Source organism: Hylobates moloch, unplaced genomic scaffold (genome assembly GCF_009828535.3).
Source record: "Hylobates moloch isolate HMO894 unplaced genomic scaffold, HMol_V3 SCAFFOLD_1, whole genome shotgun sequence".
NCBI lineage: Eukaryota > Metazoa > Chordata > Mammalia > Primates > Hylobatidae > Hylobates > Hylobates moloch.
The window spans coordinates 119,829,272-119,848,844 of record NW_026652276.1 but is presented as its reverse complement, the minus strand read 5'-3'; positions in this window follow the sequence as shown (position 1 = coordinate 119,848,844).

Here is a 19,573-nt window from a genome sequence, read left to right as displayed (position 1 = left end):
GTTGATAAACTTCAGGATTTTTTTAAATATAAAATTGAGATAATGGTCATTTTTGAACAGCCCTGGTAAGGCCCAATCAAATACCATTTATAACACCCCATAATAATGACTGCCGCAGTGAGTTATTCACAAAGACCGTGGGAACCCTCAGTCCCCTCTTCCTCCTTGATCTATTTATCCTCAACTGTCAGCTTTCCAGAGCTGATGTTGTCTCTCACACAGAAGTCAGATACAGCTCTCAGATAATAGTCTGCACCAAACTGAAACTAGGAGGACACACACACACAGACACACACACATACACACACACGACAAAAGACTCTAACTTTTAGGATGCCTCCAGTCTCCTAAAAACAGTTTAGCCTCCTTGATGTTAAGAAGGAAGTGGTCGAAAATTGTTCACAGGTGGCTCCACTGTGTCCTAGGCTAGAGGTGGTTTGAGGAAAGGGAAAAAGGAAGAGGGCAAAGCATGAGTCTGGATGAAACTGCTCATCAGGATTTCTGTGCCAAACGTGATTGGATGTCAGAATAATGACAGTGATTTTCCAGAAATGAATCTTTCCTCCACTGGAGATTATAAGTACTGATTACAGCTGAAGGTCTGTGGGACCCATTCCAGTAAAAAGAAATGACAATAATCCAGAGAAGGACTGATAGCAGAGAATTTTGTAGTAAAAAATTGCGGTAAAGAGAGGTACCATTTGCCTTTTTCATTCTAAAAGATTTTACTCCTCTTTTGAGTGAAATAGCTAAAAGAAGATACAGGCTAAAGGAGAAAGAGCAGTGCTGTTTCCATTCTTATGATATTCCTTCTTAGTATACAATTTGGCAATATATTACCTTTTGTAAGCATCCTCTGGTGACTTAAGAATGATAGGTATGTCTCAGAAGTTCAAAAGAAAGCATACTTCTAATTTTCAGTTTCATCAGATAGAAATAACACAAATTACTTTGACAGCAGAATAATAAAATCAGAAAACTGTCAAGGTAGCTTTATAAAATGATGTATTATAACCATTGAAATAATAGAATTTTCTTCCATAAGGTACCTTGAGTTCATATAGACCAACCTATTATGTGGCACAAGTTTTGGGACACAACCCTGGTGTGCATTACAGATTAATTACATTTTGATTAGTAGATGTTTTCATTGTTGGTTTATTGACGAGATAAGTAAAATGTGGCCCAAAGAGTCAAAATGAGTCCCCCAAGTTTGTGTTAACTTAATTGAGTGACTTTCCTTCTTCCTACTCTCTAATCCCATAATTCTGTTGTGACTGTCAGATCCTCTTTTCATGTATCACAGAACTCCAATATCCTATGGTAACATAATTTAGGATATATGTTTCATTGGCCAACAGAAACTTTAAAAGTTGTGAAGAGGATATAATCTGCCTTTTTTTTTTCTCTCTCTCTGTGTGTGTGTGTGTGTGTGTGTGTGTCTCTAACTACAATCTTGGTATCAGGATATAGGGACTGCCATTGTTCACCACAAAAGCACTTCCCACAATATGGAGCTTGTGACCGCAGGTGGAATGTGGATTCCAGCCCCTTTGCACATCCATGCCTTGTAGGTCTGATACTCAAGACAGGCAGTGGCTGCCACCTCTCTTTTCCCTTTTAAACTTCTAGTGAGTATATCTCATTGGCACAATCTGTATTGCATGTAGAATTCGACCTGCAAGGGATCTGGGGATAAAAGTTTTTGTCTTTCCAAAAACTTTCATGCACAAAGAAAAAATTGGGCTGAATACTGAATGCAGTAAACATTATCTAGCACAGTCTGTAAATGGAATTATAAACTCCTTCAAGATTTTGAATGTTTTCCACTTTCACTTTTTTTTGAGATGGAGTCTTGCTCTGTCACCCAGGCTGGAGTGCAGTGACGCGATCTCAGCTTACTGCAACTTCTGCCTCCTGAGTTCAAGCGATTCTTCTGTCTCAGCCTCCCGAGTAGCTGGGATTACAGGCACTGCCACCATGCCTAGCTAATTTTTGTATTTTTAGTAGAGACGGAGTTTCTCCACGTTGGCCAGGCTGGTCTCAAACTTTTGACCTCTGGTGATCCACCCGCCTGGGCCTCCCAAACTGCTAGGAATACAGGCGTAAGCCACCGCGCCTGGCCCCACTCTCACTTTTGATTCACCTTTTAGGTGACCATAGAGACCAGAATGACTTTTATTTTCTCAGTCCTCAGCACTGAGAAAATATAATTATAATATTCTCTGGCGTTATTTTCCTTTGGAAAAAGTGCATTTGGTTTTGTTCGCTGTAGTGTACGGTCTACAGAAGCCTTAATCCAATTCAGCCAGATCCTGAATATTTATATTTTAGCTATGGGTATCCCCAACAGCTATCACTCTATGAATGCATGTTTTTAAGGAAACTCCAACCTGCTTTAAGATGGGGGATATTGTTAAGATTTTTATTGTCATAGTGGTCACCGGCTCTCTGTCATGTTTCTTCATTTTTACTAATCCTGTTTAGCATTTATTGTGTTACTTCAAACTTAAGATTCACAGTTTTTCAGTCATGTAAAACCAGCCACTTCCTCTTTGAACATTAGCTATCCTCTGTGCATTTTCTCTTTCTCTAGAACTCTTATTTTATGTATATTTAACAATTTCGTTAGGTTCCATGTATTACTTACAGCTAACATCTCATCTTCTGACTCATTGTGGTATTAAAACTGATGTGCTAGCCTGTAAGCTGATTACCTTTAGGGATGACAGGGGTTTTCTGCCCCACAGGAATTCAATTATTGCTTAGAATTGAATGAATATTCATTTATTTTAATAGTGCTGATATTATGTAGTGTAAGGAATTGCTAGGTGCTGAAGTGGGAAGAGATCCAGTTTACCTAGATCTCCTTGTTACAGGAAACGGAAGTGTTGTTAGCCACTGTTCTGTTTGTTTAAATATGTTCCTCTTACATTATCTTCAAGTTGGTCCTATGCTGATTCCTCATTGTTGGATGAAGTTTTTTTTAAATAATTTTTTTAAAAGTATACTAGAGCAGATAGAAGAAAGTGAGTTTATTCACAGGTATCTTAGATGTCACTTCTATACATTTTCTGCTTGCTCTAAGCAGTTTCTCTCTGATAACAGTTATGTCTGTGTTCTAGGTAAGTTGAACATGCAAGTGGCCAGCAGCAAGGCCATGAAGTTGTTCCCCTTTCATGCAGTGATTTAACATTTGTCTTTCCCCAGCTGATTAGTGTCATTAGCTACGGAGCTGATTGCCACCCACATTTTTCTCCCTCACTTTCCCATACTGGCAGCCCGACAGCTTGCTTTTCTCCCAGAGGTATGACTACGAAATTCTTTATTTGGATTATACTTTCCTGAGGCCACATCAAAGAAGGCTGAACCATCCCCAGCAATGCCCAAACACAGTCCAACTTGCTTTTCCAGCAAGATATGGCCTGTTGGTATACGGAGGTTTTGCAATTCACTTTTATAGGCTGTGTACAGAGCTCTTACCCATCCTCAGTTTTCTCACTCCCAAAACCAAACCCAACTGTCATAGCCTTTGACAGCCTCATGTCATCTTTGACTCAGGAATATGTTTTTTTCCCCTAATTTTATGCTTTTATGGCTTTCTTATTACTGTCAGTTTATAACGCAAAAAATAAGTACATTCTTTTCTAAATGTTAACACAAACGTCAGGTTTATTGGTTTGGGAGTCTTTCCTCAAGCTCAGTCTTCCAGCTAATATTTAGGCATGGCTAGATGAAAAATAATTCAGAAAGAAAATTGCATCTCCTTTGAGCTAAGTGGCTGAGCTTGGCCTCAGCTAAACAAAAGAACTGCCTTTGCTTTATAGTGGTCAAATTCATTGAGGAAAAGCTTGTGAAAATACTTAGTTATTTCACCTGATAAACGTTTAATGTCCTCTTGTGAGTTCATGATAGGAGTAGGCATCTGTTTGAGAACCTGCAGCTTCATGATCTTAGCCATTTTCATATCTCTCTATCACAGATATGACTAATGGTTGGCAGATTTCAGCAGCTGCATAAAATACACATATGGAATCTGGGTTTGGGAATCAGTTCCTGGAGAAACTCAAACTGTAGGAATAGTGAACTATTCTGACTAGCAATCCTTAGTGAAGAACAAAGGTGTCCCACTGGATCAATTCTAGTGGATATAATCTGGCTTTGGTGGGTAGACAAGGGCTTTCCAGTCCTGAGCAAGCAATCCAGAAACTCACACTCCAGATGGAATTGCACTTCTTGCTGGCAACACCTGTTACAGAGGACGGTGTTTTGCAGTGAAACAACCAGTTGTTTGGAGATTTCTATTTGGGATATCGTCCTGATATCTCTTTGAGATGCTGCTTTTAGAACTGCACGTAGCATGATCCAGCCTCCCATTTAACAGCCAGAGCAACCATGACAGCAGGATAAAGCAAATGGGCTGGAGTCCTGAGGGGAGGAGTGCCACAGAGGCGGTCTGACAGCCTTTCAGTCTGGGACAGAACAGTCCTTCCTTCCTCTCTGTCTAGCCAGTCCTGGGCTCTAGACGTAGTGATTGAATACATCCTGCTGATCTGAGTGTATCACACACACACACTCACACCACTATACCCACAGAGCTGCTGGGGACCTAAGGAAAAAGTGACATTAAGTAAGTTTTATTTGCAATTGGTTCAAAACTTTTTTGCATATGAATCTAGACATATAGAAATATGTTTCCATTATTATCAAAGTGAGCTTCGTATAAAGTAGGCATAAGAAAACCTAAAAATCCCTGACTATAAAGGTAATCATGAAAAAAACAGCAGCCTCAGGGGATTCATTTCTCTCCACTTTCTTTACCAATTAGTTATTCAGGAAAAGTTTGAAAGCATCACCTTTGAGAAGAATTCTCTCTAGGGAAGAGGAAGAATTGTTTGGCCATGAAGACAGAGAATAAAAAGCAGGTGTGTGATTGATGGGCTCAAATCTCAAGGCTGCAGAGAGAAAGCCTGTTTTTGCACCTCTCCTCAGCAGCAAAAAGTTTTACCTGCTGAATTTTGGCACTTGCTAGGAGATCTTCTAACTCAAGGGGAGATTTCAAAAGAAGTTATAAACTGTAAAATGAACTTAGGAAACAGCAGAAAGGAATAGGGACTGTTATAAAGAATTTGAATTCAGAAAATAAAATCCTAGAAATTAATCTCAGAAGACGTTGCCTCCTGGACCAGAATTACCATTTATTTATTTAAAATGTAAATCGTTCTTTCTTTTATTTTTTCACAAAAATAATATGTGAAATAGGATATAAATGTTGAAGTAATATTTATATTGCATTTTCTTCTGCTCCCTTCCCTAATTCCTTAAAATCACTGATCTGTACTCTATCTCTTTTTGATTGTCATTTTGAGAATATCTCATATGTTGAATTACACAGTAGGTAATCTTTTGATGTTGGCTTTTCTCACCCAAAATAATGCCCTGGAGAGCCATAAAAGTTGTTGTGTGTATCAATAGTTTGTTTTCCTGCTATTGAGTGGCATTTTGTTAAACGAAGGTGCCACAATTTGTTTACCCATTCAGCTGTTAAAACATAATTCAGATTATTTCCAACTTTTGACTATTCCAAGTAAATAGGCTATAAACATTTGTATACAGGTTTTAAAGTAAATGTAAGTTTTTATATCTCTAAGATAAATACCCAGGAGTGTGATCGCTGTGGCATTGGTAAGTTTCGCTTAATTTTGTTTTATTAAAAACCACCAAACTATTTCCTAATGTGTTTGTATCATTTTACATTTCCGTCAACAATGCGTAAGAAGTCTGATTTCTCTGTAGTCTCCTTAGGATTTGGTACGCTTAGTTGTTTTTATTTTGTTTTGTTTTGTCATTCTAATAAGTGTACAGTGCTACCTGGTCATGATTCTAGTGCACTTCCCTAATGGCTAAAAATGTTAAACATTTTTTTCATGTGCTCATTTGCTATCTATATATTTTCCTTGTTGTATTGTCACTTTGGGGTTTTTTTGGCAATTTTTTAATTGGACTCTTTGTTTTAACTTTTGACTTTAAAGTAATCTTCATATTTACAGGAGTCCCTTGTCTTATATGTGATATTCAAATAATCTATCCTAGTTTGCGACCTGCCTTTTCATTTTCATAATAGGATGTCTCAGAGAGCAAAAGTTTTACATTTTAATGCAGTCTAGTTTCTTATTTTCCTTTTAGACATTTTAATGCAGTCCTGTTTATTCTTTTCCTTTTAGAGGTTATGATATTTGGGTCATGTCTAGGAATTCTTCATCTACATTTAGGCCACAGATTTTTTTTATATGCTCGCTTGTAACGATTTTACAGATTTTCATTTTAAGTGTATTCTTATCATCCATTTTTATTCACTTTTTAATGGTTCTCTTCACAGGTGATTTTTATTTTTTATTTTTATGTGGTTTGCATTATATTTCTTTTTAAATTTTAATTTTAGGGTTGGGGTGCATATGAAGGTTTGTTACATTGATAAACACATGTCACGGAGATTTGTTGTCCATTTTATTACATCACCCAGGTATTAACTCAGTACAATGGTTATCTTTAAAAATTATATCGTCTGCTTTATTTGTTTATTTATTTTAATGTTTTATATTTAATCAAGTAATGTTTTTAAACCTCAACATATCCATAATTGACAGAATAAGACATTAGGCATGAAATGAGAATACAAAACCCAGAGTGTACAGAAAGGCAAACAGTGCTTCAGTCCCTCCAGATGACTGCACGCAAGTGAAATGCATTCCAAACATCTACCCCTTTCTTGTCTTTTAAAAAACATACAGTTCAAGTGTTTTTATTTTCACTTGTAAACAACATGAGTCAAAATGGACAATGAGGTAATCTAAATACTACACAGGATAATTTTAAAACACTAGATAAAACACCATTATTAAAGACATATAAAAATCAGGATTCACTTTGGTCTCTAGTATGGTTAGAGTTGTTAATACCAAAAAACAACACATACTAATTGAAGCCAGCTTGGTGGTAGGTGCCAGTGGTTGATAGATGTGATTCAAGAGGTAGTCAACACCATCATTTTCAAGCTGGTAACTCTCACAAGTGTTAAGCCACAGATGCATTAAATATCGTAATACTTTCTCACAGTACAGTACTTTACCATAACTTGCAGCTTTGTTCCAAATATAAAATTTAAAAATGAATCATAGGTCAACTTCTCACTCTAACTGAACAATTATGACACAGATCATACAACCACATCTTAAAGAGGCTGTTGACAGCTATCGTTTGATGCTTTTAACAAGATGTTCTTCTCTAAAATAAATAAATCTCATTAAGACATCTAGAAAATTAAAGTCAGTGCAGCTGCGCTTGTACATACTTTCCCAAATTTTATAACCAAAGGGGAAATACACATATACATTTTATGATAAACATTTCTTAGAGAAAACAGATAAATTAATTTAAATTAACTTTAAGACTTAATGAGATTTCCCATGTCCTGTATAATTCATCTTATAGTGAATGTTACGAAGTCTATTAACACTTATGGGCTCCTATTCACAAACTAAATACAACCAGCAGTAACTTGGGGCCGCATTGGTGCAAAATAAAACTGAGCCAGAATAAAAAAAAGTATTGGCAATATCAGAGGTGGACTGATGCTAATAACATGACATTTCTTGATTTTTTTCTTACATTGCACGCTAAACTTCCAAGTTATAAGCAGGTAAAAATCTTTCTAAATCTTTCAACTGCAAAAATATATCCAAGGTCTTCTAGTGAAGACTAGCAATCCAAGTATAAAAATGTTTTCATTATAGTCTGCCATGTAGCAAATGATTAGCTTACAGGGCTAAGAGACTGGCAATGCATCTTGTTTGGGAATTACATTTGTGTTGACATGAGGGTGAGGTCAAGAGTTAACTTAATTCACAGACCTGCTGCGCCACCATTAGTAATCCCTGCAAAGTAATGCTTCACGCAGACCCTTTTCCCTCAATAGCTAGTAATGGCATGGCATGTTCATTCCTTGGCAAGCCAGTGCTAGTTAGTTATGTGCCTGGGGCTATAATGCTATAATATGCTTGGCTTCAGGGCAGCACAGACAGTAAATGAAGGACATTGGTATCTTTTAAACTCTTTGCCTAGCGTGAATACCTGCATACACCAACCCATCTCCCTATTTATGTGTTTACTTTTCCTACTGATATACAATGCTGCAATGAATTGCTATTGAAACTTTCTCGAAATTACTTGGCCATACTTCTTTGGATCTATTTCAAAGCTTTCCATTCTCTTCCATTCATCTACATGTCCAGCCGTCTGCCAGTATCACACTGACTTAATTACTATAGCTATGGAGTAAGTTTTGAAGTTCGGTATTGTGATTTTTTTCAAACTTAATTTTCATTTTTTTAAGATTGTGTTTGCTAATTGTCTTAGTCTGTTTTGTGCTGCTGTAACAGAATACCATAAACAGGGAAATTTATAGTAAACAGAAATGTATTTGCTCAGAACTCTGGAGTCTGGGAAGTTCAAGGTTGAGAGGCTGGCATCTGGTGAGGGTCTTCTTGCTGCATCATCGCATGGCAGAAGGGCAAGAAAGGGTGAGAGAAAGAAAGAGATTGAACTCACAGCCTCAAGTCCTTCTATAATTGGCATTAATATATTCATACAGGGCAGAGTGTTCATGACCTAAACACCTCCCATTAGGCCTCACCTCCCAACACTGTTGCATTGGGGATTAAATTTCCAACATATGCTTTTTGGGAAACAAATTTGAACCATAGCACTAATCTAGATACTTTGCCATTTCATATTCAGTATCATTAGTCATTAGGAAAATGTAAATTAAAACCAAATGAGACCAGTACACACATACTAGAATGGCTGCAATCAGACAGATTAGCGATACTAAGAATTGATAATTATGTGGAGAAACTTGAACTCTCCTACATTGCTGGCAGTAATGTACATGTTATTTCCACTATAGCAAACTATTTGGCAGATTTTTTAAGTTAAATATAATATATGACCCAGTAATTCCACTTCTATTTATTTATCCATGAAAAAATGGAATCTGAACAATCTTTTTTTTTTTTTTTTTGAGACAGAGTCTTGCTCTGTCACCCAGGCTGGAGTGTGGTGGTGCGATCTTGGTTTACTGCAAGCTCTGCCTCCTGGGTTCACGCCATTCTCCTGCCTCAGCTTCCCGAGTAGCTGGGACTACAGGCGCCCACCACCATGCCCGGCTAATTTTTTGTATTTTTAGTAGAGACGGGATTTTACCATGTTATCCAGGATGGTCTAGATCTCCTGACCTTGTGATCTGCCCACTTCGGCCTCCCAAGTGCTGGGATTACAGGCGTGAGCCACCATGCCCACCCTGCACAATCTTTTTTTGTGAATGTTCATGGCACTCAACATGTAGAAACAATCCAAATATCCATCACCTAGTGAGGAGATAAACAAATGTGGCATATGCACACAACGTATTGCTGTTGAACAATAGAAGAGTTGTAGTTACTGATACCTAACACAACATGGATGAACCTCAGAAACAGTGTGCCAAGTGAGAGAAGCCAAACACAAAAGGCCACATATTAATTCCATTTACAGAAAAATGTTTAGGAAAAGACAAATCTACAAGATAAAAAAATTGGTTAATGGTTGTCTGAGTTCAGGTGTGGGTGTAGATATAAACTGAAAATGAAAGGGAAAGGGAACTTGGAGGAAAAATAGAACTTTTCTAAAACTGAATTATGGAAATGGTTGCACAACTATTGTGTGAATTTACAAGTCATCAACCTGTCCACTTACAGTGGTTGAATCTTAACAGTATGTAAGTGATACCTCAATAAACCTCTAATAAAAATGCATCATCAATACCCTAAGAAAATAACCACAATTAAATTTATTTTCTCAGTTTTCACTGAGTTCTATGCAATTAATTGTTGTTTTGGTGAATGTGGGGTCAGCAGTCTTCTTTCATGAAGTACTTCTGCCACTAACTGGAAATCTAAACTAGTACATTCTGAAAAATTTCTAAGCAAATTAAGTTTAGACTTCTTTTCCCTCTGGTCAGTTCCTTGAAGTATCAATAGTTTAAGTCCCTGCAACAGCTGTTTCCATAGGATCCTAAGCTGGCTTTTGTTTAAATCACAAATTCCAGCTTGCGGCACATAGTAGAGTCTTGGGGCAAGCATAAGAGGGAAACACAAACCTGTTTAGTAAGACTAAATAACTCTTGTCAGCTTATTATATTAATTGATAATGTAACAGAAGAGAGTAAAACTATGTATGAAGTATAGTGCGTACAATATAGAACTATTTCACAAGGGTTTGATTAATGTTTCTGCCATAATAAGAAAGTTTTCTGAAAAGTAAGGGAACTAACAAATCCCTAGGGCCTTTATATAAAGTGCACAATTTTTTAAACAGCTAAGTAACTAAACAAACTTTGCAACTGTTTTTTGTTTTTTTGTGTTTTTTTGAGACGGAGTCTTGCTGTGTTGCCCAGGCTGGAGTGCAGTGGCGTGATCTTGGCTCACTGCAACTTTTTAAAAGACATTTGATAGCATATTTTCAGACTCATATATTAAAAAGCTATGCAAACAAAATTCATTTTCCTCAAACTTGCTGAACTTTCTCAAGCTGTCTTTCTCTATTGTTTTTTATATTCTGGAAAAAAAAATACCACTATTTTAGACAAATCTAAATATCCCCTTGTTTTTAGTAAAAAACAAAAGCCTATTGATAATATTGGGTACAAAATTGTGTTTCTCTGTCACAATTACTCGAGTTATCATCTATGAGCACACAAGGTACAAATATGTAATTTGTGGCAATAACAGCATAAAGAAGGGTGGAAATGTATAGAAACAGTTTTCCATACTATTAAAACGAAGTTAATATTAACTGAAACTGAATTTTTATAAATTTAAGATGTTAATTGTAATCCCGAAGTAAACACCTATAAAATAGGTTTTTAAAAATACAGTAAAGGTAGTAAGAAGGGAATCAAAATGGTACACTTGAAAAAATTGTTGAACACAAACTAAGCAGTAATGAAACAACTGAGAAACAAATATATATACACATATATACATATACATATACTATATGTATACACTATATATACATATGCTATATATACATATATATGTGTGTATATATATATAAAACAAAAAGCAAAATTGCAGAATGATGTCCCCCCTACCAATAATTAGATTAAATTCAATTTTAAGTCCCAAAGTAAAAGGCAAAGATGGGCAGAATGGATGGAAAAATAATACCCAACTTTGTACTGTCTGCAAGTCTGCAAGAAATTCCACAGATAAAAGTAGATTGAAAGTGAAGGGGTAATATCTTAGTCCACTTTCCGCTGCTATAACAGAATGCCACAGATTGGATAATTTATGAAGAAAAGAGATTATTTGGCTCATGGTTCTGGAGGCTGGGAAGACCATGATCAAAGGGTTGCATCTGGTGAGGGCTATCTTGCTGCATCATAACATGGTAGAAGGGAATAATATGGTGAGGGAGTGATCATGTGAGACAGAGAAAACTGGGCCAAACTCGTCCTTTTTTAGTAGAAACCCACTTCCATGATAACTAATTCACACCCACAATGACAACCTTAATTCATTAATGAGGCTGGTGTCCTCATTACCTAATTACCTCATAAAAGGCCCACCTCTCAACACTATCACATTGAAGATTAAGTTTCCAATACACAAATTTTTAGAAGACACATTTAAACCATAGCAGATAGGAAAGTATATTCTATGCAAATAATAATCAAAAGAGACATGGAATGATTAATATCAGAAAAATATACACTTTATGTCAAAAATTGTTATGAGACAAAGAAAGACATTGAATATTAATAAAATGGCCAATTCATCAAGAAAAGATGATAATTATATTGGCCGGGCGCGGTGGCTCACGCTTGTAATCCCAGCACTTTGGGAGGCTGAGGTGGGCGGATCACGAGGTCAGGAGATCGAGACTGCGGTGAAACCTCGTCTCTACTAAAAAATACAAAAAATTAGCCGGGCGTGGTGGCGGGCGCCTGTAGTCCCAGTTACTCGGAGAGGCTGAGGCAGGAGAATGGCGTGAACCCGGGAGGCGGAGCTTGCAGTGAGCCGAGATTGTGCCACTGCACTCCAGCCTGGGCAACAGAGCGAGACTCCGTCTCAAGAAAAAAAAAAAAAAAGAAAGAAAAGATGATAATTATAAACACCATTGCATCTAACAACAGACTCTAAAATATATGAAGCAAAAATTGACAGTTTTGAAGGCTAAAATAGACAGCCCCACAATAATAGCTTTACATTTTAATATCCTACTTTCAATAATGGATACAACATTTAGAAATAAAATCAATAAAGTAATAGAGAACTTGAACAATACTATAAACCAATGAGCCCTAACATATAGGAGCCAACAAGAGTAGAGTACACATTTTCTCAAGCGTATACCTCAGACTTTTCAAGGTTGATATTTTTATCTAAAAGATCCTCTATGAGCTGAATATTACACCATTTAAATAAATTTTAAAAAAAGCCACTCTTAGTGCTGTTTCTTCTTCTGCCATGCCATCTCCTACTGAATATGGGAACTGGAAATACTGGACAACCTTCAGTTCTCAGAGGATTGTGGAAGTCATTTGGGGTGAATGCCACTTTTTATACTGGGATTTTGGCTAAATTCCATTGTGAGGCAGCTGGCCTGATCCTTAGATATGTGCTGGCTTATATCTGCAAATGGAATAAATGTTTTGTGCTAATTCCGGGTCATATCATTTATGGGCTGCTGAAGACTACAATTATGTTAAGTGGTATGACCAAATTTCCTGGGACCATAGATCATTTTTTTTGTTGTTGACTAAATATCTGCCTGAGAACTTGTATTTTAATCTCCTAGAAGATGACTCCATAATACATAAAATTCATTCAGTATATACTTGGACAGTTAATTAGTTTCCTATTGTTGTATAATAAATTACCAAAAATTTAGCAGCTAAAAACAACATATGTAGTTTCTGTGGGTCACAATTATGAGCACAGCTTAACTGAGTTCTAAGCTCTAGATCTCACAAGAATTCAAAGGGTTGTTCAGGTTGTGCTCCTTCTGTAGCTCTGGATTTCCTTCCAAGCTTACATGGTGTTGACAGAATTCAGTTCCATGTGATGGTAGGACTGAAGCCTCCATTTATTGCTGTTGTCTAAGGACTACTTTCAGCTTTCATAGGATGTCCTCAGGTCCTTGCAACATTAGTTCTTATAAGCACTCTGAAAACAGGGAGCCTTGTTTCTTCAAGGCCAGCGGGAGAACCCCTCACTATAATCTGCTTAGATGGAGTCTTAGTAATGTAACATAATGATGAGAGTGACTAACTCATCACCTTTACCACCTTCTACTGTCTAAAAGCAAATTTCAGGGTCCACCCACACTCATGGGAAGGGTACTATGCAAGGGCATGACTCGTTAGGGGTCATATCATAGAATCCTGTCTACCATAGGTACATGGATATAGGGCTCTTTCGGCAGATGATCAACTACCATCCGTATGATGGCTTGGGGCCTGTAGGAAGTTTAGATATAACCATCATGATGAATCTTAGGCTCTGCTATCAAAGCCCATTCCTCCGCTCTTGCTGAAAAATTTGCCCTCCTTTATTGAGTTCAGAGTTAACTTGTGCAGTGGTCTCTAACACCCAAGCAGACTTTAGTGAAGAAAGAAATGATCAGGACACACATGTTTCATCAATTGCTTCCTCAAAATTTTGTGTTTTCTTTCCTACACTTCTTAAGGTCAAAATGGGAGATTTTTACAACCTGCTTTTCCTATACGAGAGGAATATTTTACTAAGTCATACCTTACCACTTCCTTGAATGGTTCTGCCCTTCTTTCTTCTCTGAAACTTATTATTAAATAGAGAGCAAGAAAGAAATAGCTTACCAGTAAGAGAACATTTGTAAATGCTATCATCTGCCCTTCAGTATTCATTTTTGCTTCATTATCTCCTACACTGGAATTCTTGATAACTGCTTTATCTTACACAATCCTAGTAGTTTAGTTGTACTTTCTAGCATGAGTTGATCTTTCTAAACTTGCCCTCTGTCTCTTTTGAATTTCTATATCCAAACATGTCTATCATTTGCCTTGATATTATACCAGGAAAGAATATGGGTTGTGTTGTCTCACAAACAAGATTTCAAAAGCTACCCCTGCACCATTTAGAAGCTGTATGACATCGAGCAAGTTACTGAAATCTCTACCCCTTGGCTCCTCTGCTGTGAAATTGTTTGTAAATCTACATGTTATTTCAGTTTTAAGTGCTTAAAATCTTGTGTATTTTCCTAAGTTGTAGTGAAAAAATCAAAAGAGGAAAATCATGGCCCTTTACCACATGCCATTTGAGAATAGAATACATCAGAGTGGCTCCGAACATGATTGGTCCATTGATTGAGTTCAGAGGCTTTTAAATCACAGGATATTTAATTCACTTGTATATATATCTCAAACCTTCCTCTGGACAGAACCTTCTTAACAATCCCATTGTGGTTTTCCTTTGTATTAATTACTCTATCTCACAAAGAGGTAATACTGCTCAGCCAGTGGCAGCAGGGATCCATCATCAAAGGAGCAGGTTCATAATGACACTCTGAGGAGTGTTCTATTGTTCAGGTCATCTAAGAGCATCCATTAGTAGCAATTTTCAGCCAGGATAAGACTAAACATTAATCCAAAATACGTCTTCTTGTCTTTCTGAGAACTGCACTACTCTTTTTTCACATAATAGCCTTAGTGTGTAATTATCAGCATTACACAATAACAGAGAACAGGAAGTTACCAAGGCAACAAACCAAACAACCCAAAAGTCCTAAGAGAAAAAATCTTAGGGTAGCTTTCCTGGCCATCACTTTTAGTCTCTTCTTAGTTCATGCTTACATCTAAACAGTTTTCCTACCCGTGATAATAAAAGCTCATTTGTCATGCCTATGTTATCTGTTGTCTTCAAATCTTTTCTTCTAGTTATCTCACTTTAAGTCTTTCTCCTGATCAGTGGGACTTAAACACTTCATTTCAAGAGTTAAGATGAAAAGTATAATTTAGTAATCATCAATCATGTGTCAAACATCATGCTATGATTATTCGTATACTTACACTTTATAATAATTATCTATAGCAGGTAGATATATTTTTTATTCACCTTATTTTACACGTTAAAAAAGAGAGGTTCAGAGAGATTAAAAACTTGTTTAAGGTTACTCAACACAGTTGGAATATAAATCCAAGTTTCTCTGATTCCAGACCCCAAATTCTCCACAAAACTGTTTATAGCTAAATGGACTAAAACCCAAACAAAACACACTATGCTAGCTTGTGCCCACTCATTCCTCAATACCAAGACTAGGAATTTTCTTAAAACTTATTTTGCTTAAATATTAGAACATTTTATTTTTTTATAACCTAGATTAAATGGATGTTTGGATTAGGCATTTACAGTAAAAGTACTTAATATGCAAGACTATATGTAGTAAAAAGTAAGTTCTACCTCTCCTAATTACTACCACCCATTTCTCCTAGGAGAGGCAACCTGTATTTTTCCAAGCAATAAACCCCCTAAGGTCATAAAGCCTTCTCTTCGAGATGTCTACAAATAAGCAATACCAAGAGAAATTGTCCACATACACTACTTAGTTGGCACAGCTTTTTCTCATCTATATCCGGTAAGCAGCAACTGTGAGTGCACGAAGAGAAAGTGAATAGAGGATGCCTACTACCTGGTACACGGCATAATCATGGGCTGCTTGTGCACTCTCTCTCTCGGCTGCTGCTATTCTTTCCTGGCTCATGTGTCTAGAGACCTCTACTCGTGGATGTTATCATAAGGGATTAGAGCTGCTTTATTGCCAGGATGTAGCCCTCTGCAGACAGCCCAGCACACTCCCAGGTGTGTAAAGGACCAGCGTTCTGGGCCAGTTAGGAAGGTTGGGGTCATATAGTACCTAAAGGGATCCTGCTCTCTCTGAATGCACCTCACATTCTATTGGCCCACAGTTGCATCAGCTGCATTCTTCTTAATTCTACCCCAAATTGTGTATCTCATTGCAACAGCTAGGTATATGATTTATTGAAGTAGTATACTATCCTTCACAATACATTACAGAACTCATTGGTATAAAACACGTTTACTGCAACTCATCTACAACTTTGAGGTGATCAGCTCTAACAGAGAAATATATTTATAGCAAGGTTACACTTCTGGTAGAAAATCTAGTTTTAAGTTTAACAAATACACTTATACATGTACATTAAAATATAGAGTGAGAGAACATGTACAAGCTTACAATTTCACATAACACAACCCACCCTAGGATGTCTCATTCTTAAATCTTCGTATATCATTATATGATGGTTTTTTCTTTTTAGTAAATCTTGGTAATGGAGTATTAGACTGTATAGCATTTTTTTTTCTTTTGTAAGGGTGTCTTAATTTTATTTTATTTTTTAAATTTTATTATTATACTTTAAGTTTTAGGGTACATGTGCACAACGTGCAGGTTTGTTACATATGTATACATGTGCCATGTTGGTGTGCTGCACCCATTAACTCGTCATTTAGCATTAGATATATCTCCTAATGCTATCCCTCCCCCCTCTCCCCACCCCACAACAGTCCCTGATGTGTGATGTTCCCCTTCCTGTGTCCATGTGTTCTCATTGTTCAATTCCCACCTATGAGTGAGAACATGCAGTGTTTGGTTTTTTGTCCTTGCAATAGTTTACTGAGAATGATGGTTTCCAGTTTCATCCATGTCCCTACAAAGGACATGAACTCATCATTTTTTACGGCTGCATAGTATTCCATGGTGTATATGTTAAAGCACTGAAGGATGCCTAGCCTCAAATATACATATTTAAACTGATGAATAGGTTATTGTAAAATACCCATACAATTGTTCTATAAAAAATGAAGTACTTGATACCTGCTACATTATGGATGAAACTTGAAAATATTATGTTAAGTAAAAAAAATCTAGTAACAAAAGACCACATACTTTTTGATATCATATATAGTAAATGTCATATATAGTAAATGAATAGAGACAGAAAGTTGAGTTCTGTTTGGCCAGGGCTGAGGGAGGTAAGGTGGGGTGCCAAGCATAGAAGGGGTAATAAGGAGTGTCTGCTAAACAGCTATAAGTTTGTTTTGAAAATGATGAAAATGTTCTAAAATTAGATTATGAGGAGGGTTACGTACTATAAATATACTTAAAAGTATTGAATTGTCCACTTTAAATGGATAAATTTTGTGTACGTAAATTATACCTCAATAAAGCTATTAAAAATACACCTTTAATCAGAGGATATCATGATCATTTCTGTTAGATCAATTCCCCTTTCAATCTGGATTGCTAATGACACCTGTGGACCACACCACAGTGCATGTTTCCATTCTAAAGGATTTAAGAGTCTTCTCTCTTTGCTTATTACTATCAATAATATTGTCATGGTGCCTGTTAGAATAATACATGTTATTGGCCAGGTGCGGTGGCTCACACCCGTAACCCCAGCACTTTTGTAGGCTGAGGCAGGCGGATCACGAGATCGGGAGTTTGAGACCAGCCTGACCAACATGGTGAAACCCCGTCTCTACTAAAAATACAAAAATTTGCCGGAGTGGTGGCGTGCACCTGTAATCCCAGCTACTTGTGAGGCTGAGGCAGGAGAATCGCTTGAACCTAGGAGGCAGAAGTTACCGTGAGCTGAGATCGTGCCACTATACTCCAGTCTGGGTGACAAAGTGAGACTCTGTCACAAAAAAAAAAAAGAAGAAGAAGAAGAATATATGGTTATTAACTCAGCAATAACAAAAGGATTCCAAATGGTCCAGTGTTTCCACTCATCCAAATCAAGAGGTGACATAGCTATACACAGTGGATCTGATGTCTACCTTTGTCAAGGTACTTTCCATCATTACATTTGCACGTGTAGTATCCATTACTGTCTTTTTGGTTATCTCCTCCATTTGGTGCCCAGAGGCTCTTTATAGAAATGTTTACCTTCATGTGGTATTAAGAGAAGAGGAGGCTATACTTACAATTACTTCTTTTCCTCAGAAATCTTAATGTTATTAGGGTAGGAAAATCCACCCCTTGGGGGCGATCCAAATTTTCTTTTAGTATTCCAAGTTTTCTGTTTGCCTGGGCAATACCATGTGTACTCCTTGTCAGTCATATTCATAATTTGATGTACATTCTCACATGCCACATCAAGTTCTTTTGGCTTTACTTTTCATCTAAAGAGGGAATGCTTTCATTGCCTCAGGTCGATTTTGTGGTAGATTTAGAGTTAGAAGCAAATTATAGGAATCATTTCTCACTGGATATATCCATAAACATTATCCACAAATTTAATCCAGTTACATCTAGAGCAGAGTTTGTCTTCTGTTATCCAAAAATCAGATGCCAGGAGTGATTGTTTAGTTATAGAGCTAACAGAAATGCCACTTGGGACCTTTTTTACTTCTCTCCAGATATTACTTCTCTATATATTTGAAAATTTCCCTTATTATCACAAACATTATTTTCAATTTTTAATTCTGGTCCTCTTAAGAACCCCTATGCTTGGGTTATGTATCTCATTCTGTTTCATTTTGTCCTTCCATACCAATTATTTTCAACCCATTGGCTAGATGGCATTATATATTTATACAATATTTCTTTTATATTAAGATTTTATGCATATAATTGCATTATATGAGGTATTGCTCTGGTTGTGTAAATCTTTAAGGTCTTATTAACAACCTGGTGGTATGATTTATCATGCCTTCTACATAGCTTAACACTTTAATTAACTTTACCATCACTTACATGACATAACCACTAAAGCTCAGGTCTAAATTTGTAACCAACCCATTTAGTCATGTCCTATGCTATACTGTTGTCTTAAGCTTTTTACATCCCAGTCCTTATAACTGGCTTTCTTAAGAAAGACAGGATCTAATTCTGTTCCTGCACAATCAGTGAGATCTTTCTTTTTTTTTTTTTTTTTTTTGCATTAGTTTATATTGGGAAGAATCTATTAACTTTATCCAACTTCCTACATCCCTACATTTTAGCTTTGTTTCAGGTACTTCAGCATCTTGTGTCTTAAACTTTATTTATTGGTTTTAGTGATAATTTAATCTTCTGTCTGCTCCTGATGCTGTAGAATCAATGGAGTTCCAATCTTTTGGCCAAGTGACATTTATGTGTGTTTTTATATAATTCTACATATCATTTAGGCCATTGCTTAACACTGAATTCTTAAATTTCTCTCCTGATGGCAATATTCTTCTTTTAGAAAGACAAATGAGGAAGTCATATTAACACCTCCACAGGTATTTGACCATAAACCATTGATATATTATGCCATTTCATCTTACATGCAAGAAACAGGTATATATTTTGGTTATACTTCATAAGGGGTGCCATTAATATTTTGGTCTCCATCATATTCTATAATCTTGTGAGGTTTCTCCCCTTCCTCAAGGGTGTTGCTCTTCCAGTTAAAACCTTTGACGAACTGTCTTTGGACTTTATA